The sequence below is a fragment of the Scyliorhinus torazame genome, chromosome 15 (assembly GCF_047496885.1).
Source record: "Scyliorhinus torazame isolate Kashiwa2021f chromosome 15, sScyTor2.1, whole genome shotgun sequence".
Classification (NCBI taxonomy): Eukaryota; Metazoa; Chordata; class Chondrichthyes; order Carcharhiniformes; family Scyliorhinidae; genus Scyliorhinus; species Scyliorhinus torazame.
In genome coordinates, this window is record NC_092721.1 from 143,068,537 (window position 1) to 143,090,183 (window position 21,647).

The window sequence follows — 21,647 nt, forward strand, 5'->3', positions numbered from 1 at the left end:
AGCATTGATGGAGGCAAGAGGTGGTAGCCCATGTGCAGGGCCCACCCCACATCCTGAGGGCCTGGCCACCCATCAGGTAAGGGAGGGACCCAGAGGAGGAGGCCGGCGACGGCCGAACATGTACAGGTGTCACTGGTCTTTCAAACAGATGATGGAGAGCATATCCTCATGGACATGGTACCATGTGGAGGAGGATACCCGCTCCCAGTGGCTGTCAAGGTCACCGCAACCCTGAACTTCCAGTCTCAGGATCATTCCAGGGCTCGAGCGGGGAATTGTGTGGAATTTCACAAGCTACAGCCCACAAGTGCATCCGTGAGGTCACAGATGCCCTGTTTTCCCAGGCAGAAAACTATATAAACTTTGACAGAAAATATTGGACAATCTCAGCAGGTCTGACAACATCTGTGGAGAGAAAAGGGAGCTAACGTTTTGAGTGGGCAGCACGGTAGCACAGTGGTTGACACAGTTGCTTCACAGCTCCAGGGTCCCAGGTACGATTCCCGGCTTGGGTCACTGTCTGTGCGGAGTCAGCACGTTCTCCCCGTGTCTGCATGGGTTTCCTCCGGGTGCTCCGGGTTCCTCCCACAGTCCAAAGATGTGAAGGTTAGGTGGATTGGTCATGCTAAATTGCCCTTAGTGTCCAAAAATGGTCAGCTGGGGTTACGGGGATAGGGTGGAAGTGTGGGGATAGGGTGGATGTATGGGCTTAGGTAGGGTGTTCTTTCCAAGGGCCGGTGCAGACTCGATGGCCTGAATGGCCTCCTGCTGCACTGTAAATTCTATGTTCTATGATTTGAAGAGTCTGGATGACTCGTTGTAAAGGCAGCTTTGTCAAGGAGTCATCCAGATTCAAAACATTAGCTCCCTCCCCTCCCCACAGATGCTTTCAGACTTGCTGAGATTGTCCAGTATTTTCTGTTTTTGTTTCAGATTCCAGCATTTGAAGTAATGTGCGTGACCAGAGGAGGTTCACAAGAATGATCCCTGGAATGAAGAGCTTGTCGTATGAGGAACGGTTGAGGGCTCTGGGTCTGGACACGTTGGAGTTTAGAAGGATGAGGTGGGATCTTATTGAAATGTACAGGATACTGCGAGGCCTGGATAGAGTGGACGTGGAGAGGATGTTTCCACTTGTTGGAAAAACTAGAACCAGAGGACACCATCTCAGGCTAAAGGGACCATTCTTTAAAACTGAGATGAGGAGGAATTTCTTCAGCCAGAGGGTGGTGAATCTGTGGAACTCTTTACCGCAGAAGGTTGTGGAGGCCAAATCACTGAGTGTCTTTTAGACAGAGATAGATAGGTTCTTGATTAATAAGGGGATCAGGGGTTATGGGGAGAAGGCAGGAGAATGGGGATGAGAAAATATCAGCCATGATTGAATGGCGGTGCAGACTCGATGGGCCGAGTGGCCTAATTCTGCTCCTATGTCTTCTGGTCTTGTGATAATTTGCATATATAAACTTTGACATGGACCCCAAGATGCTTGGGCAGCAGGATTCTCTGCCATCAACAGCATGCCCCAGGTCCAGGGGGGAATAGATGGCACGCATGTCGCGTTGCATGCACTAGGTCATCAGGAAGTGCTCTACATCAACAGGAAGGGGTTCCACTCCCTGAATGTCCAGCTCATGTGCGACCACCACATCAGGATCATGCACGTGTGTGCAAGCTTCCCAGGGAGTGTGCATGACAGCTACATCCTGGGGCAGTCGGACATCCCCAGCCTCTTCGAGGATCACCCCAGGATGGCCTCTTGGCTCTTGGGGGATAAGGGGTACCCAGTGAGGATCTGGTTAATGATGTCAATATGGAGGCCGGTGACCAATGCGGAGACCTGAAACAACAAAGCCCATGTGGCCACCCGGGGTGTCATTGAGCACTGCATCGAGCTGCTGAAAATGTAGTTGCGATGCCTCGCCTGCTCTGATGGTGCATTGCAGTACACGCCCCAGAGGGTCACCCGCTTTGTGGTGGTCTCCTGTGCCCTCCACAACCTGGCACAACAGCGGGTCAACATGCTGGAGGTGGAGGAGGATGAATATGCGGAGGAGGAAGACGAGGAGGCACTGGATCAGGAGGGACTGAGGACAAGCCTGGGGAGGACCCGCAGGAACAACCGGAGGATGGAGGCCATGCAGCAGTGGCAAGGGTCTGGCAAGCCTGGAGGGCAAGCGCGCCCTTCTCTCTCCACAGTTGTTGTCAGACCTGCTGAGATTGTCCAGTATTTTCTCATAGGATGTAGCTTCATCCGTCATCTCATCCCATTGCCCCCTTCCATCACCACCCTGTTCCACCCTCCCAGAGTCTGTGTGACATTACCCCAGAGACTGTGTCGGCACCGTCAACGGCAATGTCAATGGCAGGGGATAGGTGGTGATATCCCGCTGAGAGCTTGCCGGTGCTCCTCAACCTATGCCATAGTCTGACTCCTGCCAGTCTGCGATGAGTGTTCACTTACACCCATCACCTGCATGTGGTGTGTGTGGGTGGGGGGGGTTGGGAGATCCAGGACCACCATGCATGGGGGGCTGGTGGTCAGCCGGCGATGTGGAAGAAAGTGCCAGAGGAGTCATATTTCTCGGGTGCAACATTTTTTAATGCTGTACATATGTCCATATGTACCACATCGTGCCACATGGAACTAGTGCAATTCCAACTAACGCTGACGTTGGATTCGCCGGGGTTGGGATTGGCACTGGAGAGCCTGACAAGCTGGAGCTGCAGATAATCACTCTAATCCCCCACACTCTCATGCCAACCAAGAAGATGCCATCCCGGAGGGCGGCCGCAAGATTCACGGATGCAGAGCTCAAGGTATTGCTCGATGCCATGGAGGAGAGGCAGGGTACTCTGCTCCCTGCGATGGGAAGGAGGCTGCCACCCGCAGATGTCAACCGGGCCTGGGCGCAGGTGGCAGAGGGCGTGAGCACCGTGGGCCCCACTGCGAGGACCAGGCAGCAGTGGTGGAAAAAGCTGCATGACCTCCTTAGGGCGGTCCAAGTGAGTGACCATCTCTGTGCCCCTGGCACCACCCCTGTCCCACACCCCCATCCCGCATCCCTCAACCGCCGTGCCCCATCCTCACCCCCTATGTGGCACCCACTAGGCGGACTGGTAGGCTGGGTTAGGATGGGCAACCCCCCAGGCCAGACATGGTGAGTCACCACCACCATGCCCCTGGCACCACCCCCTTCCCACACTGTGCTTTAACTGTCCCCCAGGAGAAGGCAACCCATAACCGTAGGGAGAGAGAAAAGACCTGAGGGGACAAAGCGGACCTTTTGCCCCTCACATCGTGGAGCAGGGGGTGTTGGACCTGGTGAGCGGGCTGGGAGATTGGGCAGTCGCAGAGCTGAGGTCGGCAAGGCACAATCAACTGAGCCCCCAATGCGCTGTGATGACCCTGTGGCATGTGAGACACCCCCCCACCATTCCACACCCCATTCCACACCCCACTCCGCACCCCACTCTACACCCCATTCCACACCCCACTCCACACCCCACACCACACCACATTCCACACCCCACTCCACACTTCATTCCACACTCCATTCCACACTCCATTCTACACCCCACTCCACACGCCACTACACACCCCATTCCACACCCCATTCCACACTCCACTCCACACCCCACTCCACACCCCATTCCACACCCCACTCCACACCCCACTTAACACCCTATTCCACACTCCATTCCACACCCCACTCCACACCCCACTACAGACCCCACTCCACACTCCATTCCACACCACACTCCACACCCCATTCCACACCCCACTCCACACCCCACTCCACACTCCATTCCACACCCCTCTCCACACCCCATTCCAAACACCATTCCACACTCCATTCCACGCTGCATTGCACTCCCCACTCCACACTCCATTCCACACTCCATTCCACACCACACTCCATTCCACACCCCAATCCACACCCCATTCCACACCCCATTCCACGCTCCACTTCACACCCCCACTGAACACCTCACCCCACACTCCACTCCACACCCCACTCCACACACCATTCCACACTCCATTCCACACCCCACTCCACACCCCATTCCACACCCCCACTTAACACCTCACCCCACACTCCACACCACACCCCATTCCACACCCCATTCCACACTCCATTCCACAACCCACTTCACACCCCCAATCCACACCCCACCCCACACTCCATTCCACACCCCATTCCACACCCCACTCCACACTCCATTCCACACCCCACTCCACACCCCCACTCCACACTCCATTCCACACCCCACACCACACCCCCACTCCACACCCCATTCCACACTCCACACCACACCCCACACCACAACCCACTCCACACTCCATTCCACACCCCATTCTACACCCCACGCCACACCCCAATCCACAACCCACTCCACACCCCACTCCACACCCCATTCCACACTCCATTCCACACCCCACTCCACACCCCACTCCACACCCCATTCCACACTCCATTCCACACCCCACTCCACACCCCACTGCACACCCCACTCCACACCCCATTCCACACCCCACTCCACACCCCATTCCACACCCCACTCCAAACCCCACTGCACACCCCATTCCACACTCCATTCCACACCCCACTCCACACTCCATTCCACACCACACTCCACACCCCAACTCCACACCCCATTCCACACACCACACCACACCCCACACCACACACCACTCCACACCCCATTCCACACCCCATTCTACACCCCACGCCACACCCCATTCCACACTCCACTCCAAACCACACTTGAAACCCCATTCCACACCCCATTCCACACTCCATTCCACACCCCACTCCACACCCCACTCCACACCCCATTCCACACTCCATTCCACACCCCACTGCACACCCCACTCCCCATTCCACACCCCACTCCACACCCCACTCCACACTCCATTCCACACCCCACTCCACACCCCCATTCCACACCCCATTCCACACTCCACTCCACACCCCACACCACACCCCACTCCACACCCCATTCCACACACCATTCTACACCCCACTCCACACCCCATTCCACACTACACTCCACAATCCATTTCAGACTCCACTCTACACCCCACTTCACACCCCATTCCACACTCCATTCCACACCCCATTCCACAATCAACTCCACACCCCACACCACACCACACTCCACACCCCATTCCACACCCCATTCTACACCCCACTCCACACCCCATTCCCCACTCCACTCCACAACCCACTCGACACCCCATTCCACACCCCACTCCACACCCCACTCCACACCCCATTCCACACTCCATTCCACATTCCATTCCACACCCCACTCCACACCCCACGGCACATCCCATTCCACACTCCACCCCACACCCCACTGCACACCCCACTCCACACCCCATTCCACACCCCACTCCACACCCCATTCCACACTCCATTCCACACCCCATTCCACACCACTCCACATCCCACTCCAAACTCCATTCCACACTCCATTCCACACCCCACTCCACACCCCACTCCACACCCCATTCCACACCCTTTTCCACACTCCATTCCACACCCCATTCCACACTCCATTCCACACCCCATTCCACACCACTCCACACACCACTGCACACCCCATTCCTCTCTCCATTGCACACCCCACTCCACACCCCACTCCACACACACGGCACACCCCACTCCACACCCCATTTCACATACCCACTCCACACCCCATTCCTCATCCCACTCCACATCCCACTCCAAACTCCATTCCACACTCCATTCCACACCCCACTCCACACCCCACTCCACACCCCATTCCACACCCTTTTCCACACTCCATTCCACACCCCATTCCACACTCCATTCCACACCCCATTCCACAACCCACTTCACACCCCCAATCCACACCCCACCCCACACTCCACTCCACACCCCACTCCACACCTCATTCCACACCCCATTCCACACACCACTCCACACTCCATTCCACACCCCACTCCACACCCCACTCCACACCCCACTCCACACCCCACTCCACACGCCATTCCACACCCCACTCCAAACCCCCACTCCACACCCCATTCCACACTCCGCTCCACACCCCATTCTACAACCCACTCCACACCCCATTCCACACTCCATTCCACACCCCATTCCACACCCCATTCTACACCCCACTGAACACCCCATTCCTCTCTCCATTGCACACCCCACTCCACACCCCACTCCACACACACGGCACACCCCACTCCACACCCCATTCCACATACCCACTCCACACCCCATTCCTCATCCCACTCCACACCCCACTCCAAACTCAATTCCACACTCCATTCCACACCCCACTCCACACCCCACTCCACACCCCATTCCACACCCTTTTCCACACCCCATTCCACACCCCACTCCACAATCCATTCCACACCCCATTCCACACCCCATTCCACACCCCACTCCACACCCCACTCCACACCCCATTCCACACTCCACTCCACATCCACACCCCATTCCACACTCCATTCCACACCCCATTCCACACTCCATTCCACACCCCATTCCACACTCCATTCCACACCTCATTCCACACTCCACTCCACACCCCACTCGAAACCCCATTCCACACTCCATTCCACACCCCATTCCACACTCCACTCAACACCCCACTCCACACCCCATTCCACACTCCACTCCACACCCCACTCGACACCCCATTCCACACCCCACTCGACACCCCATTCCACACCCCACTCCACACCCCACTCCACACCCCACTCCACACCCCATTCCACACACCACTCCACACCACATTCCACACCCCATTCTACACCCCACTCCACACCCCATTCCACACTCCATTCCACAACACACTTCACCCCCCCAATCCACACCCCACCCCACACTCCATTCCACACCCCATTCCATACCCCATTCCACACCCCACTCCACAGCCCCACTCCACACCCCACACCACACCCCACTCCACACCCCATTCCACACACCATTCTACACCCCACTCCACACCCCATTCCACACTCCACTCCACACTCCATTCCACACTCCACTCCACACCCCACTTCACACCCCATTCCATACTCCATTCCACACCCCATTCCACACTCCACTCCACACCCCACACCACACCACACTCCACACCCCATTCCACACCCCACTCCACACACCACTCGACACCCCATTCCACACCCCACTCCACAACCCACTCCACACCACATTCCACACTCCATTCCACACTCCATTCCACACCCCACTCCACACCCCACTGCAAACCCCATTCCACACTCCACTCCACACCCCACTGCACACCCCACTCCACACCCCATTCCACACCCCACTCCACACCCCACTCCACACCCCATTCCACACTCCATTCCACACCCGATTCCACACCACTCCACACCCCACTGCACACCCCATTCCACTCTCCATTCCACACCCAACTCCACACCCCACTCCACACACACTGCACACCCCACTCCACACCCCATTCCACATACCCACTCCACACCCCATTCCTCATCCCGCTCGGCACCCCACTCCAAACTCCATTGCACACTCCATTCCATACCCCACTCCACACACCACTCCACACCCCATTCCACACCCTTTTCCACACTCCATTCCACACCCGAATCCACACTCCATTCCACACCCCATTCCACAACCCACTTCACACCCCCAATCCACACCCCACCCCACACTCCACTCCACACCCCACTCCACACCTCATTCCACACCCCATTCCACACACCACTCCACACTCCATTCCACACCCCATTCCACACCCCACTCCACACCCCACTCCACACCCCACTCCACACGCCATTCCACACCCCACTCCAAACCCCCACTCCACACCCCATTCCACACTCCGCTCCACACCCCATTCTACAACCCACTCCACACCCCATTCCACACTCCATTCCACACCCCATTCCACACCCCATTCTACACCCCATTCCTCTCTCCATTGCACACCCCACTCCACACCCCACTCCACACACACGGCACACCCCACTCCACACCCCATTCCACATACCCACTCCACACCCCATTCCACACCCCACTCCACACCCCACTCCACACCCCATTCCACACCCTTTTCCACACCCCATTCCACACCCCACTCCACAATCCATTCCACACCCCATTCCACACCCCATTCCACACCCCACTCCACACCCCACTCCACACCCCATTCCACACTCCACTCCACATCCACACCCCATTCCACACTCCATTCCACACCCCATTCCACACTCCATTCCACACCCCATTCCACACTCCATTCCACACCTCATTCCACACTCCACTCCACACCCCACTCGAAACCCCATTCCACACTCCATTCCACACCCCATTCCACACTCCACTCAACACCCCACTCCACACCCCATTCCACACTCCACTCCACACCCCACTCGACACACCATTCCACACCCCACTCCACACCCCACTCCACACCCCACTCCACACCTCATTCCACACACCACTCCACACCACATTCCACACCCCATTCTACACCCCACTCCACACCCCATTCCACACTCCATTCCACAACACACTTCACCCCCCCAATCCACACCCCACACCACACCCCACTCCACACCCCATTCCACACACCATTCTACACCCCACTCCACACCCCATTCCACACTCCACTCCACACTCCATTCCACACTCCACTCCACACCCCACTTCACACCCCATTCCATACTCCATTCCACACCCCATTCCACACTCCACTCCACACCCCACACCACACCACACTCCACACCCCATTCCACACCCCACTCCACACACCACTCGACACCCCATTCCACACCCCACTCCACAACCCACTCCACACCACATTCCACACTCCATTCCACACTCCATTCCACACCCCACTCCACACCCCACTGCAAACCCCATTCCACACTCCACTCCACACCCCACTGCACACCCCACTCCACACCCCATTCCACACCCCACTCCACACCCCACTCCACACCCCATTCCACACTCCATTCCACACCCGATTCCACACCACTCAACACCCCACTGCACACCCCATTCCACTCTCCATTCCACACCCAACTCCACACCCCACTCCACACACACTGCACACCCCACTCCACACCCCATTCCACATACCCACTCCACACCCCATTCCGCATCCCGCTCGGCACCCCACTCCAAACTCCATTCCACACCCCACTCCACACCCCACTCCACACCCCATTCCACACACCACTCCACACCACATTCCACACCCCATTCTACACCCCACTCCACACCCCATTCCACACTCCATTCCACAACACACTTCACCCCCCCAATCCACACCCCACCCCACACTCCATTCCACACCCCATTCCATACCCCATTCCACACCCCACTCCACAGCACCACTCCACACTCCATTCCACACCCCACTCCACACCCCCATTCCACACCCCATTCCACACTCCACTCCACACCCCACATCACACCCCACCCACACCCCATTCCACACACCATTCTACACCCCACTCCACACTCCATTCCACACTCCACTCCACACTCCATTCCACACTCCACTCCACACCCCACTTCACACCCCATTCCATACTCCATTCCACACCCCATTCCACACTCCACTCCACACCCCACACCACACCACACTCCACACCCCATTCCACACCCCACTCCACACCCCACTCGACACCCCATTCCACACCCCACTCCACAACCCACTCCACACCACATTCCACACTCCATTCCACACTCCATTCCACACCCCACTCCACACCCCACTGCAAACCCCATTCCACACTCCACTCCACACCCCACTGCACACCCCACTCCACACCCCATTCCACACCCCACTCCACACCCCACTCCACACCCCATTCCACACTCCATTCCACACCCGATTCCACACCACTCCACACCCCACTGCACACCCCATTCCACTCTCCATTCCACACCCAACTCCACATCCCACTCCACACACACTGCACACCCCACTCCACACCCCATTCCACATACCCACTCCACACCCCATTCCTCATCCCGCTCGGCACCCCACTCCAAACTCCATTCCACACTCCATTCCACACCCCACTCCACACACCACTCCACACCCCATTCCACACCCTTTTCCACACTCCATTCCACACCCCATTCCACACTTCATTCCACAACCCACTTCACACCCCCAATCCACACCCTACCTCACACTCCACTCCACACCCCACTCCACACATCATTCCACACCCCATTCCACACCCCACTCCACACTCCATTCCACACCCCATTCCACACCCCACTCCACACCCCATTCCACACCCCACTCCACACCCCACTCCACACCCCATTCCACACTCCACTCCACACCCCATTCTACACCCCACTCCACACCCCATTCCACACTCCAATCCACACCCCATTCCACACCCCATTCTACACCCCACTCCATACCCCATTCCACACTCCATTCCACACCCCATTCCACACCCCATTCCACACTCCATTCTACACCCCACTCCACACCACATTCCACACCCCATTCTACACCCCACTCCACACCCCATTCTACACCCCACTCCACACCCCATTCCACACTCCACTCCACACCCCACTCGACACCCCATTCCACACCGCACTCCACACCCCAATCCACACCCCATTCCACACTCCATTCCACACTCCATTCCACACTCCATTCCACACCCCATTCCACACTCCACTCCACACCCCACTCCACACCTCACTCCACACCCCATTCCACACCCCACTCCACTCCACACACCATTCCACATACCCACTCCACACCACATTCCACACCCCATTCCACACTCCACTCCACACCCCACACCACACCCCACCCACACCCCATTCCACACACCATTCTACACCCCACTCCACACCCCATTCCACACTCCACTCCACACTCCATTCCACACTCCACTCCACACCCCACTTCACACCCCATTCCATACTCCATTCCACACCCCATTCCACACTCCACTCCACACCCCACACCACACCACACTCCACACCCCATTCCACACCCCACTCCACACCCCACTCGACACCCCATTCCACACCCCACTCCACAACCCACTCCACACCACATTCCACACTCCATTCCACACTCCTTCCACACCCCACTCCACACCCCACTGCAAACCCCATTCCATACTCCACTCCACACCCCACTGCACACCCCACCCCACACCCCATTCCACACCCCACTCCACACCCCACTCCACACCCCATTCCACACTCCATTCCACACCCGATTCCACACCACTCCACACCCCACTGCACACCCCATTCCACTCTCCATTCCACACCCAACTCCACATCCCACTCCACACACACTGCACACCCCACTCCACACCCCATTCCACATACCCACTCCACACCCCATTCCTCATCCCGCTCGGCACCCCACTCCAAACTCCATTCCACACTCCATTCCACACCCCACTCCACACACCACTCCACACCCCATTCCACACCCTTTTCCACACTCCATTCCACACCCCATTCCACACTTCATTCCACAACCCACTTCACACCCCCAATCCACACCCTACCTCACACTCCACTCCACACCCCACTCCACACATCATTCCACACCCCATTCCACACCCCACTCCACACTCCATTCCACACCCCATTCCACACCCCACTCCACACCCCATTCCACACCCCACTCCACACCCCACTCCACACCCCATTCCACACTCCACTCCACACCCCATTCTACACCCCACTCCACACCCCATTCCACACTCCAATCCACACCCCATTCCACACCCCATTCTACACCCCACTCCATACCCCATTCCACACTCCATTCCCCACCCCATTCCACACCCCATTCCACACTCCATTCTACACCCCACTCCACACCACATTCCACACCCCATTCTACACCCCACTCCACACCCCATTCCACACTCCATTCGACACCCCATTCCACACTCCACTCCACACCCCACTCGACACCCCATTCCACACCCCACTCCACACCCCAATCCACACCCCATTCCACACTCCATTCCACACTCCATTCCACACTCCATTCCACACCCCATTCCACACTCCACTCCACACCCCACTCCACACCTCACTCCACACCCCATTCCACACCCCACTCCACTCCACACACCATTCCACATCCCCACTCCACACCCCATTCCTCATCCCACTCCACACCCCACTCCAAACTCAATTCCACACTCCATTCCACACCCCACTCCACACCCCACTCCACACCCCATTCCACACCCTTTTCCACACCCCATTCCACACCCCACTCCACAATCCATTCCACACCCCATTCCACACATCATTCCACACCCCACTCCACACCCCACTCCACACCCCATTCCACACCCCACTCCACATCCACACCCCATTCCACACTCCATTCCACACCCCATTCCACACTCCATTCCATACCCCATTCCACACTCCATTCCACACCTCATTCCACACTCCACTCCACACCCCACTCGAAACCCCATTCCACACTCCATTCCACACCCCATTCCACACTCCACTCAACACCCCACTCCACACCCCATTCCACACTCCACTCCACACCCCACTCGACACCCCATTCCACACCCCACTCCACACCCCACTCCACACCCCATTCCACACACCACTCCACACCACATTCCACACCCCATTCTACACCCCACTCCACACCCCATTCCACACTCCATTCCACAACACACTTCACCCCCCCAATCCACACCCCACCCCACACTCCATTCCACACCCCATTCCATACCCCATTCCACACCCCACTCCACAGCCCCACTCCACACTCCATTCCACACCCCACTCCACACCCCCATTCCACACCCCATTCCACACTCCACTCCACACCCCACACCACACCCCACTCCACACCCCATTCCACACACCATTCTACACCCCACTCTACACCCCATTCCACACTCCACTCCACACTCCATTCCACACTCCACTCCACACCCCACTTCACACCCCATTCCATACTCCATTCCACACCCCATTCCACACTCCACTCCACACCCCACACCACACCACACTCCACACCCCATTCCACACCCCACTCCACACCCCACTCGACACCCCATTCCACACCCCACTCCACAACCCACTCCACACCACATTCCACACTCCATTCCACACTCCATTCCACACCCCACTCCACACCCCACTGCAAACCCCATTCCACACTCCACTCCACACCCCACTGCACACCCCACTCCACACCCCATTCCACACCCCACTCCACACCCCACTCCACACCCCATTCCACACTCCATTCCACACCCGATTCCACACCACTCCACACCCCACTGCACACCCCATTCCACTCTCCATTCCACACCCAACTCCACACCCCACTCCACACACACTGCACACCCCACTCCACACCCCATTCCACATACCCACTCCACACCCCATTCCTCATCCCGCTCGGCACCCCACTCCAAACTCCATTCCACACTCCATTCCATACCCCACTCCACACACCACTCCACACCCCATTCCACACCCTTTTCCACACTCCATTCCACACCCGAATCCACACTCCATTCCACACCCCATTCCACAACCCACTTCACACCCCCAATCCACACCCCACCCCACACTCCACTCCACTCCCCACTCCACACCTCATTCCACACCCCATTCCACACACCACTCCACACTCCATTCCACACCCCATTCCACACCCCACTCCACACCCCACTCCACACCCCACTCCACACGCCATTCCACACCCCACTCCAAACCCCCACTCCACACCCCATTCCACACTCCGCTCCACACCCCATTCTACAACCCACTCCACACCCCATTCCACACTCCATTCCACACCCCATTCCACACCCCATTCTACACCCCACTGAACACCCCATTCCTCTCTCCATTGCACACCCCACTCCACACCCCACTCCACACACACGGCACACCCCACTCCACACCCCATTCCACATACCCACTCCACACCCCATTCCTCATCCCACTCCACACCCCACTCCAAACTCAATTCCACACTCCATTCCACACCCCACTCCACACCCCACTCCACACCCCATTCCACACCCTTTTCCACACCCCATTCCACACCCCACTCCACAATCCATTCCACACCCCATTCCACACCCCACTCCACACCCCACTCCACACCCCACTCCACACCCCATTCCACACTCCACTCCACATCCACACCCCATTCCACACTCCATTCCACACCCCATTCCACACTCCATTCCACACCCCATTCCACACTCCATTCCACACCTCATTCCACACTCCACTCCACACCCCACTCGAAACCCCATTCCACACTCCATTCCACACGCCATTCCACACTCCACTCAACACCCCACTCCACACCCCATTCCACACTCCACTCCACACCCCACTCGACACCCCATTCCACACCCCACTCCACACCCCACTCCACACCCCACTCCACACCCCATTCCACACACCACTCCACACCACATTCCACACCCCATTCTACACCCCACTCCACACCCCATTCCACACTCCATTCCACAACACACTTCAACCCCCCAATCCACACCCCACCCCACACTCCATTCCACACCCCATTCCATACCCCATTCCACACCCCACTCCACAGCCCCACTCCACACTCCATTCCACACCCCACTCCACACCCCCATTCCACACCCCATTCCACACTCCACTCCACACCCCACACCACACCCCACTCCACACCCCATTCCACACACCATTCTACACCCCACTCCACACCCCATTCCACACTCCACTCCACACTCCATTCCACACTCCACTCCACACCCCACTTCACACCCCATTCCATACTCCATTCCACACCCCATTCCACACTCCACTCCACACCCCACACCACACCACACTCCACACCCCATTCCACACCCCACTCCACACACCACTCGACACCCCATTCCACACCCCACTCCACAACCCACTCCACACCACATTCCACACTCCATTCCACACTCCATTCCATACCCCACTCCACACCCCACTGCAAACCCCATTCCACACTCCACTCCACACCCCACTGCACACCCCACTCCACACCCCATTCCACACCCCACTCCACACCCCACTCCACACCCCATTCCACACTCCATTCCACACCCGATTCCACACCACTCCACACCCCACTGCACACCCCATTCCACTCTCCATTCCACACCCAACTCCACACCCCACTCCACACACACTGCACACCCCACTCCACACCCCATTCCACATACCCACTCCACACCCCATTCCGCATCCCGCTCGGCACCCCACTCCAAACTCCATTCCACACTCCATTCCATACCCCACTCCACACACCACTCCACACCCCATTCCACACCCTTTTCCACACTCCATTCCACACCCGAATCCACACTCCATTCCACACCCCATTCCACAACCCACTTCACACCCCCAATCCACACCCCACCCCACACTCCACTCCACACCCCACTCCACACCTCATTCCACACCCCATTCCACACACCACTCCACACTCCATTCCACACCCCATTCCACACCCCACTCCACACCCCACTCCACACCCCACTCCACACGCCATTCCACACCCCACTCCAAACCCCCACTCCACACCCCATTCCACACTCCGCTCCACACCCCATTCTACAACCCACTCCACACCCCATTCCACACTCCATTCCACACCCCATTCCACACCCCATTCTACACCCCACTGAACACCCCATTCCTCTCTCAATTGCACACCCCACTCCACACCCCACTCCACACACACGGCACACCCCACTCCACACCCCATTCCACATACCCACTCCACACCCCAATCCTCATCCCACTCCACACCCCACTCCAAACTCAATTCCACACTCCATTCCACACCCCACTCCACACCCCACTCCACACCCCATTCCACACCCTTTTCCACACCCCATTCCACACCCCACTCCACAATCCATTCCACACCCCATTCCACACCCCACTCCACACCCCACTCCACACCCCACTCCACACCCCATTCCACACTCCACTCCACATCCACACCCCATTCCACACTCCATTCCACACCCCATTCCACACTCCATTCCACACCCCATTCCACACTCCATTCCACACCTCATTCCACACTCCACTCCACACCCCACTCGAAACCCCATTCCACACTCCATTCCACACCCAATTCCACACTCCACTCAACACCCCACTCCACACCCCATTCCACACTCCACTCCACACCCCACTCGACACCCCATTCCACACCCCACTCCACACCCCACTCCACACCCCATTCCACACACCACTCCACACCACATTCCACACCCCATTCTACACCCCACTCCACACCCCATTCCACACTCCATTCCACAACACACTTCACCCCCCCAATCCACACCCCACCCCACACTCCATTCCACACCCCATTCCATACCCCATTCCACACCCCACTCCACAGCACCACTCCACACTCCATTCCACACCCCACTCCACACCCCCATTCCACACCCCATTCCACACTCCACTCCACACCCCACATCACACCCCACCCACACCCCATTCCACACACCATTCTACACCCCACTCCACACCCCATTCCACACTCCACTCCACACTCCATTCCACACTCCACTCCACACCCCACTTCACACCCCATTCCATACTCCATTCCACACCCCATTCCACACTCCACTCCACACCCCACACCACACCACACTCCACACCCCATTCCACACCCCACTCCACACCCCACTCGACACCCCATTCCACACCCCACTCCACAACCCACTCCACACCACATTCCACACTCCATTCCACACTCCATTCCACACCCCACTCCACACCCCACTGCAAACCCCACTCCACACTCCACTCCACACCCCACTGCACACCCCACTCCACACCCCATTCCACACCCCACTCCACACCCCACTCCACACCCCATTCCACACTCCATTCCACACCCGATTCCACACCACTCCACACCCCACTGCACACCCCATTCCACTCTCCATTCCACACCCAACTCCACATCCCACTCCACACACACTGCACACCCCACTCCACACCCCATTCCACATACCCACTCCACACCCCATTCCTCATCCCGCTCGGCACCCCACTCCAAACTCCATTCCACACTCCATTCCACACCCCACTCCACACACCACTCCACACCCCATTCCACACCCTTTTCCACACTCCATTCCACACCCCATTCCACACTTCATTCCACAACCCACTTCACACCCCCAATCCACACCCTACCTCACACTCCACTCCACACCCCACTCCACACATCATTCCACACCCCATTCCACACCCCACTCCACACTCCATTCCACACCCCATTCCACACCCCACTCCACACCCCATTCCACACCCCACTCCACACCCCACTCCACACCCCATTCCACACTCCACTCCACACCCCATTCTACACCCCACTCTACACCCCATTCCACACTCCAATCCACACCCCATTCCACACCCCATTCTACACCCCACTCCATACCCCATTCCACACTCCATTCCACACCCCATTCCACACCCCATTCCACACTCCATTCTACACCCCACTCCACACCACATTCCACACCCCATTCTACACCCCACTCCACACCCCATTCTACACCCCACTCCACACCCCATTCCACACTCCACTCCACACCCCACTCGACACCCCATTCCACACCCCACTCCACACCCCAATCCACACCCCATTCCACACCCCATTCCACACTCCACTCCACACCCCACTCCACACCTCACTCCACACCCCATTCCACACCCCACTCCACTCCACACACCATTCCACATACCCACTCTACACCACATTCCACACCCCATTCCACACTCCACTCCACACCCCACACCACACCCCACCCACACCCCATTCCACACACCATTCTACACCCCACTCCACACCCCATTCCACACTCCACTCCACACTCCATTCCACACTCCACTCCACACCCCACACCACACCCCACCCACACCCCATTCCACACACCATTCTACACCCCACTCCACACCCCATTCCACATACCCACTCCACACCCCATTCCTCATCCCGCTCGGCACCCCACTCCAAACTCCATTCCACACTCCATTCCACACCCCACTCCACACACCACTCCACACCCCATTCCACACCCTTTTCCACACTCCATTCCACACCCCATTCCACACTTCATTCCACAACCCACTTCACACCCCCAATCCACACCCTACCTCACACTCCACTCCACACCCCACTCCACACATCATTCCACACCCCATTCCACACCCCACTCCACACTCCATTCCACAACCCATTCCACACCCCACTCCACACCCCATTCCACACCCCACTCCACACCCCACTCCACACCCCATTCCACACTCCACTCCACACCCCATTCTACACCCCACTCCACACCCCATTCCACACTCCAATCCACACCCCATTCCACACCCCATTCTACACCCCACTCCATACCCCATTCCACACTCCATTCCACACCCCATTCCACACTCCATTCTACACTCCAATCCACACCACATTCCACACTCCATTCTACACCCCACTCCACACCACATTCCACACCCCATTCCACACTCCAATCCACACCCCATTCCACACTCCATTCTACACCCCACTCCACACCACATTCCACACCCCATTCTACACCCCACTCCACACCCCATTCCACACTCCATTCGACACCCCATTCCACACTCCACTCCACACCCCACTCGACACCCCATTCCACACCCCACTCCACACCCCAATCCACACCCCATTCCACACTCCATTCCACACTCCATTCCACACTCCATTCCACACCCCATTCCACACTCCACTCCACACCCCACTCCACACCTCACTCCACACCCCATTCCACACCCCACTCCACTCCACACACCATTCCACATACCCACTCCACACCCCATTCCTCATCCCACTCCACACCCCACTCCAAACTCAATTCCACACTCCATTCCACACCCCACTCCACACCCCACTCCACACCCCATTCCACACCCTTTTCCACACCCCATTCCACACCCCACTCCACAATCCATTCCACACCCCATTCCACACCCCATTCCACACCCCACTCCACACCCCACTCCACACCCCATTCCACACTCCACTCCACATCCACACCCCATTCCACACTCCATTCCACACCCCATTCCACACTCCATTCCACACCCCATTCCACACTCCATTCCACACCTCATTCCACACTCCACTCCACACCCCACTCGAAACCCCATTCCACACTCCATTCCACACCCCATTCCACACTCCACTCAACACCCCACTCCACACCCCATTCCACACTCCACTCCACACCCCACTCGACACCCCATTCCACACCCCACTCCACACCCCACTCCACACCCCATTCCACACACCACTCCACACCACATTCCACACCCCATTCTACACCCCACTCCACACCCCATTCCACACTCCATTCCACAACACACTTCACCCCCCCAATCCACACCCCACCCCACACTCCATTCCACACCCCATTCCATACCCCATTCCACACCCCACTCCACAGCCCCACTCCACACTCCATTCCACACCCCACTCCACACCCCCATTCCACACCCCATTCCACACTCCACTCCACACCCCACACCACACCCCACTCCACACCCCATTCCACACACCATTCTACACCCCACTCTACACCCCATTCCACACTCCACTCCACACTCCATTCCACACTCCACTCCACACTCCACTCCACACCCCACACCACACCACACTCCACACCCCATTCCACACCCCACTCCACACCCCACTCGACACCCCATTCCACACCCCACTCCACAACCCACTCCACACCACATTCCACACTCCATTCCACACTCCATTCCACACCCCACTCCACACCCCACTGCAAACCCCATTCCACACTCCACTCCACACCCCACTGCACACCCCACTCCACACCCCATTCCACACCCCACTCCACACCCCACTCCACACCCCATTCCACACTCCATTCCACACCCGATTCCACACCACTCCACACCCCACTGCACACCCCATTCCACTCTCCATTCCACACCCAACTCCACACCCCACTCCACACACACTGCACACCCCACTCCACACCCCATTCCACATACCCACTCCACACCCCATTCCTCATCCCGCTCGGCACCCCACTCCAAACTCCATTCCACACTCCATTCCATACCCCACTCCACACACCACTCCACACCCCATTCCACACCCTTTTCCACACTCCATTCCACACCCGAATCCACACTCCATTCCACACCCCATTCCACAACCCACTTCACACCCCCAATCCACACCCCACCCCACACTCCACTCCACTCCCCACTCCACACCTCATTCCACACCCCATTCCACACACCACTCCACACTCCATTCCACACCCCATTCCACACCCCACTCCACACCCCACTCCACACCCCACTCCACACGCCATTCCACACCCCACTCCAAACCCCCACTCCACACCCCATTCCACACTCCGCTCCACACCCCATTCTACAACCCACTCCACACCCCATTCCACACTCCATTCCACACCCCATTCCACACCCCATTCTACACCCCACTGAACATCCCATTCCTCTCTCCATTGCACACCCCACTCCACACCCCACTCCACACACACGGCACACCCCACTCCACACCCCATTCCACATACCCACTCCACACCCCATTCCTCATCCCACTCCACACCCCACTCCAAACTCAATTCCACACTCCATTCCACACCCCACTCCACACCCCACTCCACACCCCATTCCACACCCTTTTCCACACCCCATTCCACACCCCACTCCACAATCCATTCCACACCCCATTCCACACCCCACTCCACACCCCACTCCACACCCCACTCCACACCCCATTCCACACTCCACTCCACATCCACACCCCATTCCACACTCCATTCCACACCCCATTCCACACTCCATTCCACACCCCATTCCACACTCCATTCCACACCTCATTCCACACTCCACTCCACACCCCACTCGAAACCCCATTCCACACTCCATTCCACACCCCATTCCACACTCCACTCAACACCCCACTCCACACCCCATTCCACACTCCACTCCACACCCCACTCGACACCCCATTCCACACCCCACTCCACACCCCACTCCACACCCCATTCCACACACCACTCCACACCACATTCCACACCCCATTCTACACCCCACTCCACACCCCATTCCACACTCCATTCCACAACACACTTCACCCCCCCAATCCACACCCCACCCCACACTCCATTCCACACCCCATTCCATACCCCATTCCACACCCCACTCCACAGCACCACTCCACACTCCATTCCACACCCCACTCCACACCCCCATTCCACACCCCATTCCACACTCCACTCCACACCCCACACCACACCCCACCCACACCCCATTCCACACACCATTCTACACCCCACTCCACACCCCATTCCACACTCCACTCCACACTCCATTCCACACTCCACTCCACACCCCACTTCACACCCCATTCCATACTCCATTCCACACCCCATTCCACACTCCACTCCACACCCCACACCACACCACACTCCACACCCCATTCCACACCCCACTCCACACCCCACTCGACACCCCATTCCACACCCCACTCCACAA